Below are 7,576 nucleotides of genomic sequence, written 5' to 3'. Positions count from 1 at the left end.
CTTCTGGGTGGTATTTTCCTGTGTGCGTCTTCTTTGTCCAGCCAGACTGTGACTGTGCAGGACGTGGCCTTCCTGTCTCCTGTACCTTTCCAGGTTGAACTCCTTCCAGCCCATTGCTGCAGGGGAGAGAAAGTGTGCACAGAGGGCAGAGACTGGGACCCGGCTCTCAGCTCCTCCACTCACTGGCTGTGAGAGGCAGTGTGAGTCACTTCATTTCCTCGAGCCTCAGTTTCCTCAGCTAGAAGAATGGGGATCCCGCTCCACTCCGCCACAGGGTGGATGATAGGTGGACTGAAATCTCATGCTGTCATCTAGTGACTCAAAGCAGGCGCTTAACAAATGAGCACTGTTCCTTTTGTCACGGCCCATCTGGGAATCACAGTGGTTCCCCACCCTGGAAACATGGCTCTAAAGTGACAGCCTCATGTTGAGTACCCTTTCCCGTATTCTCCTCCCAATCCTTGTCTGCACCAAGGCTTTGTGAAAGGGTCATGGTGCCCCAGGGAGCACACAATTTATAAAACAAAGAGCTTGCTATGCAGATGCAGCTTCCGGACAGGGTCTCTAGTTCCCCTTCTTGAACTTGGAGTACAGGAACCCCCCAGCATTCCCACACAGTTTTCTGAGCCCCTGGGATTCCAGCAGCCAGCCTTACCTCAGACACCACTTCCTCCCATCCACCCTTCCTCCCAGCAATGAGCCTTTGCTCAGGCTGCTGCTATGCCCACTCAGGTGGCCTGCCCACCTTCCCACTCTCTGAACCCTTGCATCCCTGAAGCCTGCCCTCTGGGGCCCTCCTGGGCCTGCATCCTGCCTCTCCTGTGATCGGTCTGCCCCTGCATGCCTATGGGCCTGACGCCTTCCGTCACATATTGCCCTGTGGTGTTTTGGCCTCTCCTCCAGATGGAACCCTCTAGAGGAGAGAGATCAAATCAGAGTGATGGCTGATTTAGAGGAAAGGGTGGACAGTTAAGTTTAAGTCAGGGTTTGAATCTTGGAAAGTTACTTATCAGCTCAGGCGAGAACTATAGGGAAGTTCCCCATCTCCTTGGAACCTGTTTCCTCATCTGTAAGGTGAGGATAATGAGATAAAGTGCCTGGCACTTGGTAGGTACTCAGTATTAAGTTAGAGATGACTTTTATTGAACTATTTTGGCATCCCCTCTGGTCCTTGCACATTCCAGGGGTTCCTCAGCTGCTCCAGAAATGAGGAAGCAGCAGATTGTGGATGGGTGGCAGCTGGCACCAGTTAGGGGCTGGGGAGGTCGTGATGGGCACAAATGCACAGGGAGACCTGATCAGATCCAATCTGAGCTCCTCCCCCACGTTAGCACCCTCAGCCCTCTCACGGGCTCCCCTCCCTGCTCAGTTTGGAGAGTTTCCAATAGCTGTTCACACAGATTGGAGTGTGGCATGTCCAGGGATAGAGACTGGATAGGGATCATAGGCAGAGTTTCCTGCACTCTCCCAGTCAGCAGCACAGTGTAGTAGGAAGAGCGGGCCTGGAGAGTTGAGCCTTGGGTTGGTGTTTTCCTTGTCAACGGCCACGATAGTGACCTTGGGCAAATCCCTTCCTTTCCCTGGGACTCACTTCCCTCTGCTGTACTGTGAGGTGGCTGAAGTGGCTCCCTTCAGCTCTGGCATTCTATGACTCCTAAGTCAAAAAAACCTTCTAGTCCCAAATAAGTTAATGTCAAGGTAATATTATATTCTAAAATTTCAGATAGAGTGACAGTGGCTGTATGGGTGCAGGGAAGATTATTGTTGAGTAATGGTTGACAGCATTAATTAACCATTTATTTAACCCTCATTTACCTAGTGTTCTGTGCCAATGTGGCAGATCAAATAGGACTAAAAATGCTTTGTCACTCCCTGCTCAATTTTCCTACTCCCTCGATTCTGGGCTGGACCTAACACTGCTCTGGCCAGTGTAATACAATGGAAGTGATGCTCTGTGTGCCCCTTTGATTTTAAAAGGGCTGTCAGCTTCTACTTCCTCCTTCTTGGAGCCCAGCCACCATGTTGCAAGAAAATCCAAGCAACCACATGGAGAGGCCCATGTGGAGGAGAATCAGGGCTCTGCGTCAACAGTCTCAGCTGAGTTCCCTGCCAGCTGATCATCAACTTACTGGCTATGGAGCTCAAGCATCTTGGGAATGGATCCTACAGCCCCAGTTGAGCTGCCCTAGCCGATGTCACGTGGAGTAGAGAAAAGCTGTCCACATGAACCTTACTCAAGTTGCAAAATCATGATTATTTTTTTGAGCCTCTAAATATGGGGTTAGTTTGTTATGCAGCAATAAAGAACAGAAATAGGCAAAGCTGGTGCTGGTATATGGGGATCCAAAGATGAAGACGTGTCTCAGCCTATGCAACTCCCAAAATAGAACCCAAGACAAAGGTTTGCTGGAAGCATGTAGTGGTTTGGAAAGTGATCGTAGAGAGCAGGAATGAAGACAAAATAGAGGAACAGGAGGGAAAGCCAATCTAAGGTGTGCTTCTGAGTTGTCCACCATTGTGGGTGACTAATGCTTGATCCCCCTGGGACTTTCTGAGGAGTCCTACAGGTTGAGTCTCAGAATTGTCTGCCTGAGATGGAAGAAAGAGGCATTTATCCACAGCTCCTACTTCCAACTGGCTGGGTTGTTCCATGGATGTTAAGCCCCCTGTACTTCCAGGATGTGCATGCATGAGTGCTGTGCTGGTTCCTGACGGTGCCCCATGCAGTGACATCAGAGAAGTCCCCAGGCAGGAAACAGGAGACATTTGGCATATGCTGGCGATAAGGTGTTGTGAGCACGAAGTGGACAAAATCTGTACGGAAGAGGTTTTTATAGCCCTGGCTCAAATCAGAGATGAGACCATGAGAAGAGGACGTAGCTCATAAGAGGTATCCAGGATAACAGGACCTTTGAGGATCTGTCTAGGGTCCCTTCTCAGCACATGGCAGTGGCTACTCCATGAAGCTGTCAGGCTATCTCAATTGCCCCTGAAGGCTGGGGTTTATTCTGGGCTTTGAGTCCCAACCACCAACTATCTCCTGGTTCAGATTTTGAAAGTAAGTGCCTCTAGACAACTAAGATGGTCAAACGGTGTTGTCATGAAGACAGACAGCACTGACTCAAGTTAGTGCTTCTTGCAGAGTCTTGAGCAGCACTGCTCGACTTGCACCAATAGCTCTATCCTTTTGCTAGAAAAGTTCCAAAACCTTTGTCTACCTGTCTGGCCTAAGTCATTCGCAAATACATGAAGGACATTTGGAATCCTCCATAAGAAAACACTCAAGGCTGGTTTACATGAGAGGCTCTGGGCCGGTTTGAGCTGTGCCACTTCCTTTGCTCTGGGGGTCATGGAGGTGGCATTTCCAGGTTCTGCTAGAAGTCTGAAACCCACAGGAAGAACAATATCCTGGGAAACTCTTTGGGAATGATGGGGACTGGGTAACATAGTCTTACTGTATCAGGTTCAGAAAACTATTTCTCTGTTCTCACTCTGGCCGAGGTGCCCTGGAGCCTTGACTGGGAGCCATGTTGCCATGTTCTTAGAGTGTTAGAGCAGGAAGGAGCCTCAGAAAGGATCCAAGGGTTACCTCTCTCCTCATTTCAAACATGTAGGTACTGGGAGTGGCCTCTGGCTTCTCAATCCTTTGAATAGGTTAAAAATGTTAGAAATGTTAGAAAGCCCTTTGAGTTCTTCAGAGGACATTTTACAAGTACCACTGTGAGGAGGTATAATAAAGCATTTACGGTTGATAGAAGTTTGGATGTAATGCATTTTGTGGTAGACACCCTACTGAATGAGTAGGGGGTGATGACACTGCTGTTGGGGTAGACATTTTCTGAAGAGGGAATAATGGTGGGGTAAATTCTGTCCAGTGTTTCTCAAATCCTCCTTTTGACTTTGTGTGCACAAATTCCAAGAGCAGAGGTTCTGTCCCCTGGACCCTGAATGGTTTTCCAGCATCAAAGAGTGGATGCTGTGGCCTCATTCCAAGTCCAGAATAAAGAGTGGCTGTCACTCTTACACCACTACACATTTTCGCAGAGTAGTATACATGTGTACAGGGACGGTGCCCTTTGAGGCAGCGGATGAGACAAGAGTTCTCATTTAGAGGGTAGAAATTCTGGTCGCTTCTGCTAAGACTTCACCACGTGACCTTGAGCAATCATTTCACCTGTCTATTGGCTCCGTTTCCTCATCTGTCATGGGGGAAGCATTCTCTGTCCTGCCTGTCTTACTGACCTCAGTCAGATAAAGGGTGTGTGCACACTGGCTCAAACCACTGACGGGGAGAGATGACTCTAGGGTGACTGGATAAAGGAGCAAACCCTCAATCAATCTCTCTTCTTTCTCTTCTGGTTCCCTGTGTATATTGTCTTCCTTCTCTCAGGCTGGAATCACAGCTACTGGCTGCTCTTATCAGAACCCTGCTTGCCCTCTAGAAAAATCCATGAATCACTCACCAAGGCTGGGGGCATGGTGGGTGGGGTGAGAATAGAGCATTTTGATTGGTCCAGCTTGAGTCATGTGTCTATGCATGGCTCAACCATTGTGGCCAAGTGCAATGGAGTACTATGTGTTTATTCTTTGGCCCAGAAGGGAGGCACTGTGTCTAGGAACCTCCATCACAAACACTTGATTGGAGTAGCAGGAGGAAAATAGTTCTTCAAAGAAGGAATTATTGATTTGGGCAGTCAAAACTGTAAATGCCCACTGAGGTGTGGAGCTACTTTGTAAGCTTACTTGTAAGCCAGGTAAGTGTAAAGTGCCATCAATGTTTCTGTTGTTAGTCCTGTATCTGACTTTCTATGAGGAGGAAGAGGGACCGGGGCCCTGCTCCCCTGTGAGTACCTTGGCCAAGAAGGATGGGGACTTAATTTCTTACCCATCACTGAAAATGCTGATGTCATTTAAATAAAACCGTTCTCCCCTTTAAAACTGAGAGCACAGGATGAGTGCTTCTCCTCATGATGCTTCTCCTTTTCTACTCCACCCACATAGTCACTTTTTCCTGAACAGGTGGTCTTTGGCAACGCTCAAGTCTATGGGTCTGCAACATGCCCAAATGTGTGAGGTGGAAGAAGACATAACAGAGGTACAATGGCTCCTGGCTCTCAAAGGAGTTACAGACTAGCTGGAAGCACAGCTGGCCAACAAGCAACAACAGTGCAGAAGGATGAATGCTCAAGAGCTGGTGGGGTAGAGGAGCTTGGGATGCCTGGTTTGGGGAGACGAAGGTCTCTGCTTTTGTGGACTTCCCCTCCCTGCTCCCCTGCCATTGCCAGACCACATGGAAAAGCAGTAAAACATGGAGGTGAAGAGGATGAGCTCCGTCTATCCTGCCTGGTGTTGTTTAATCCCTGCTCATCAGCTTTCTCATTACACAGTGGGGATGATAATACTAGTGCTTACATCATACGATTGTCATGAAATTATAAGATGTTGCTACATAACAGTGTTTACAAGAGTGCCTGACACACAGTATATGTTCAGTACATGTCACCATGTGTTACATTCAATATTTACTTGTTCAGTTTCTCTCTCTTTCTGTCTTTCTCTCTTTCTCTCCCTCCACTAAATTATAACCTTCATGAGGAGGGATTTTTTTATTGTTTAGGTAACAATCTCAGGGCTTGGAAGAGGTGCTAGCACACAGGCACTTACTAAATACCTGTGTATTGCATGTAAGGTGGCTAATAGTATACTTGGCTTGAAATATTTTAGTAACCTCCTCCCAGCCTCTATATCCCTCCAATAATTTTGCTCTCCTGCCTAAATCTTTTAAAGGCTCTTGGTGCTCCTGGGTGGCTCGGTTGGTTAAGTATCTGACCCTTACTTTCAGCTCAGGTCATAATCTCACAATTTGTGCAATTGAGCTGTGTCAGCTCTGTGCTGACAATACGGAGCCTCCTTTCACTCCCTCTCCTCTCAAAATAAATAAATAAATAAATAAATAAATAAACATTAAAAAAGGATAAAGTCTCACAGATGAACATAGGGGAAGGGAAGGAAAAATAAGATAAAAACACAGAAGGAGGCAAACCATAAGAGAATCTTGATTACAGAGAATGAGCTGAGGTATGCTGGAGGGGAAGTAGGTGGGGGGATGGGTTAAACGGGTGATGGGCATTAAGGAGGGCACTTATTGGGATGACCACTGGGTGTCACATGTAAGAGATGAATCACTGGGTTCTACTCTTGAAGCCATGACAACACTGTATATTAACTTTAATTCAAAAGAAATAAAGTCCTCTTTCTCCGCATCCTTACCAACATCTGTTGTTGCCTGAGTTGTTAATGTTAGCCATTCTGACAGGTGTAAGGTGGTATCTCATTGTGGTTTTGATTTGTATTTCCCTGATGATGAGTGATGTTGAGCATTTTTTCACGTGGCCATCTGGATGTCTTTTTTGGAGAAGTGTCTATTCATGTCTTTTGCCCATTTCTTCACTGGATTATTTGTTTTTTGGGTGTTGAGTTTGATAAGTTCTTTATAGATTTTGGATACTAACCCTTTATCTGATATGTCGTTTGCAAATATCTTCTCCCATTCTGTTGATTGTCTTTTAGTTTTGCTGATTGTTTCCTTCACTGTGCAGAAGCTTTTTATTTTGATGAGGTCCCAGTAGTTCATTTTTGCTTTTGTTTCCCTTGCCTCTGGAGACATGTTGACCCAGCAATTGCACTACTAGATATTTATCCAAGGGATACAGGTGTGCTGTTTCAAAGGGACATATGCACCCTAATGTTTATAGCAGCACTACAAACAATAGCCAAAGTATGGAAAGAGCCCAAATGTCCATCGATGGATGAATGGATAAAGAAAATGTGGTATACACACACACACACACACACACACACACACACACACACACAATGGAGTATTACTCAGCAATCAAAAAGAATGAAATCTTGACATTTGCAACTACGTAGATGGAACTGGCGGGTATTATGCTAAGTGAAATTAGTCAGTCAGAGAAAGACAAATATCATATGACTTCACTCTTATGAGGACTTTAAGAGACAAAACAGATGAACATAAGGGAAGTAAAAATAATATAAAAACAGGGAGGGGGACAAAACATAAGAGACTCTTAAATATGGAGAACAAACAGAGGGTTACTGGAGGGGTTGTGGGAGGGGGGAGGGGCTAAATGGGTAAGAGGCACTAAGGAATCTACTTCTGAAATCACTGTTGCACTATATGCTAATTTGGATGTAAATTTAAAAAAATAAAATAAAATAAAAAAGAAATAAAGCCTCCTTTTCCCACAAATCAAGAGTTCACACTCTTTCCCTATTCTGTATAATTGGCTTCAGCCTGTGTGGACAGCTTTGTCACTTTCTCTTGCTCCAATCCCTACAACCACCTGGCACAGTCTACTCACTGTCCTAGCTCCTGCTTTTTCTCCTCCAACCTGAGCCTTTACATATGCTTTTATTTTCTTTCTGTATAATGTGCCTTCCCCTATTTCCCCCTCAATTAGAATCCTAATTCACTTTCACAGTCCATTTCACACTGTCTTTCAGTTGAGAGCCTCTCCTTGACCTCTCCTATAGTACTACATTTCTCCCC

The sequence above is a fragment of the Felis catus genome, chromosome B1, assembly GCF_018350175.1.
Source record: "Felis catus isolate Fca126 chromosome B1, F.catus_Fca126_mat1.0, whole genome shotgun sequence".
NCBI classification, from domain to species: Eukaryota; Metazoa; Chordata; class Mammalia; order Carnivora; family Felidae; genus Felis; species Felis catus.
The sequence above is the reverse complement of the archived record's forward strand: the minus strand, read 5'-3'. Positions refer to the sequence as shown.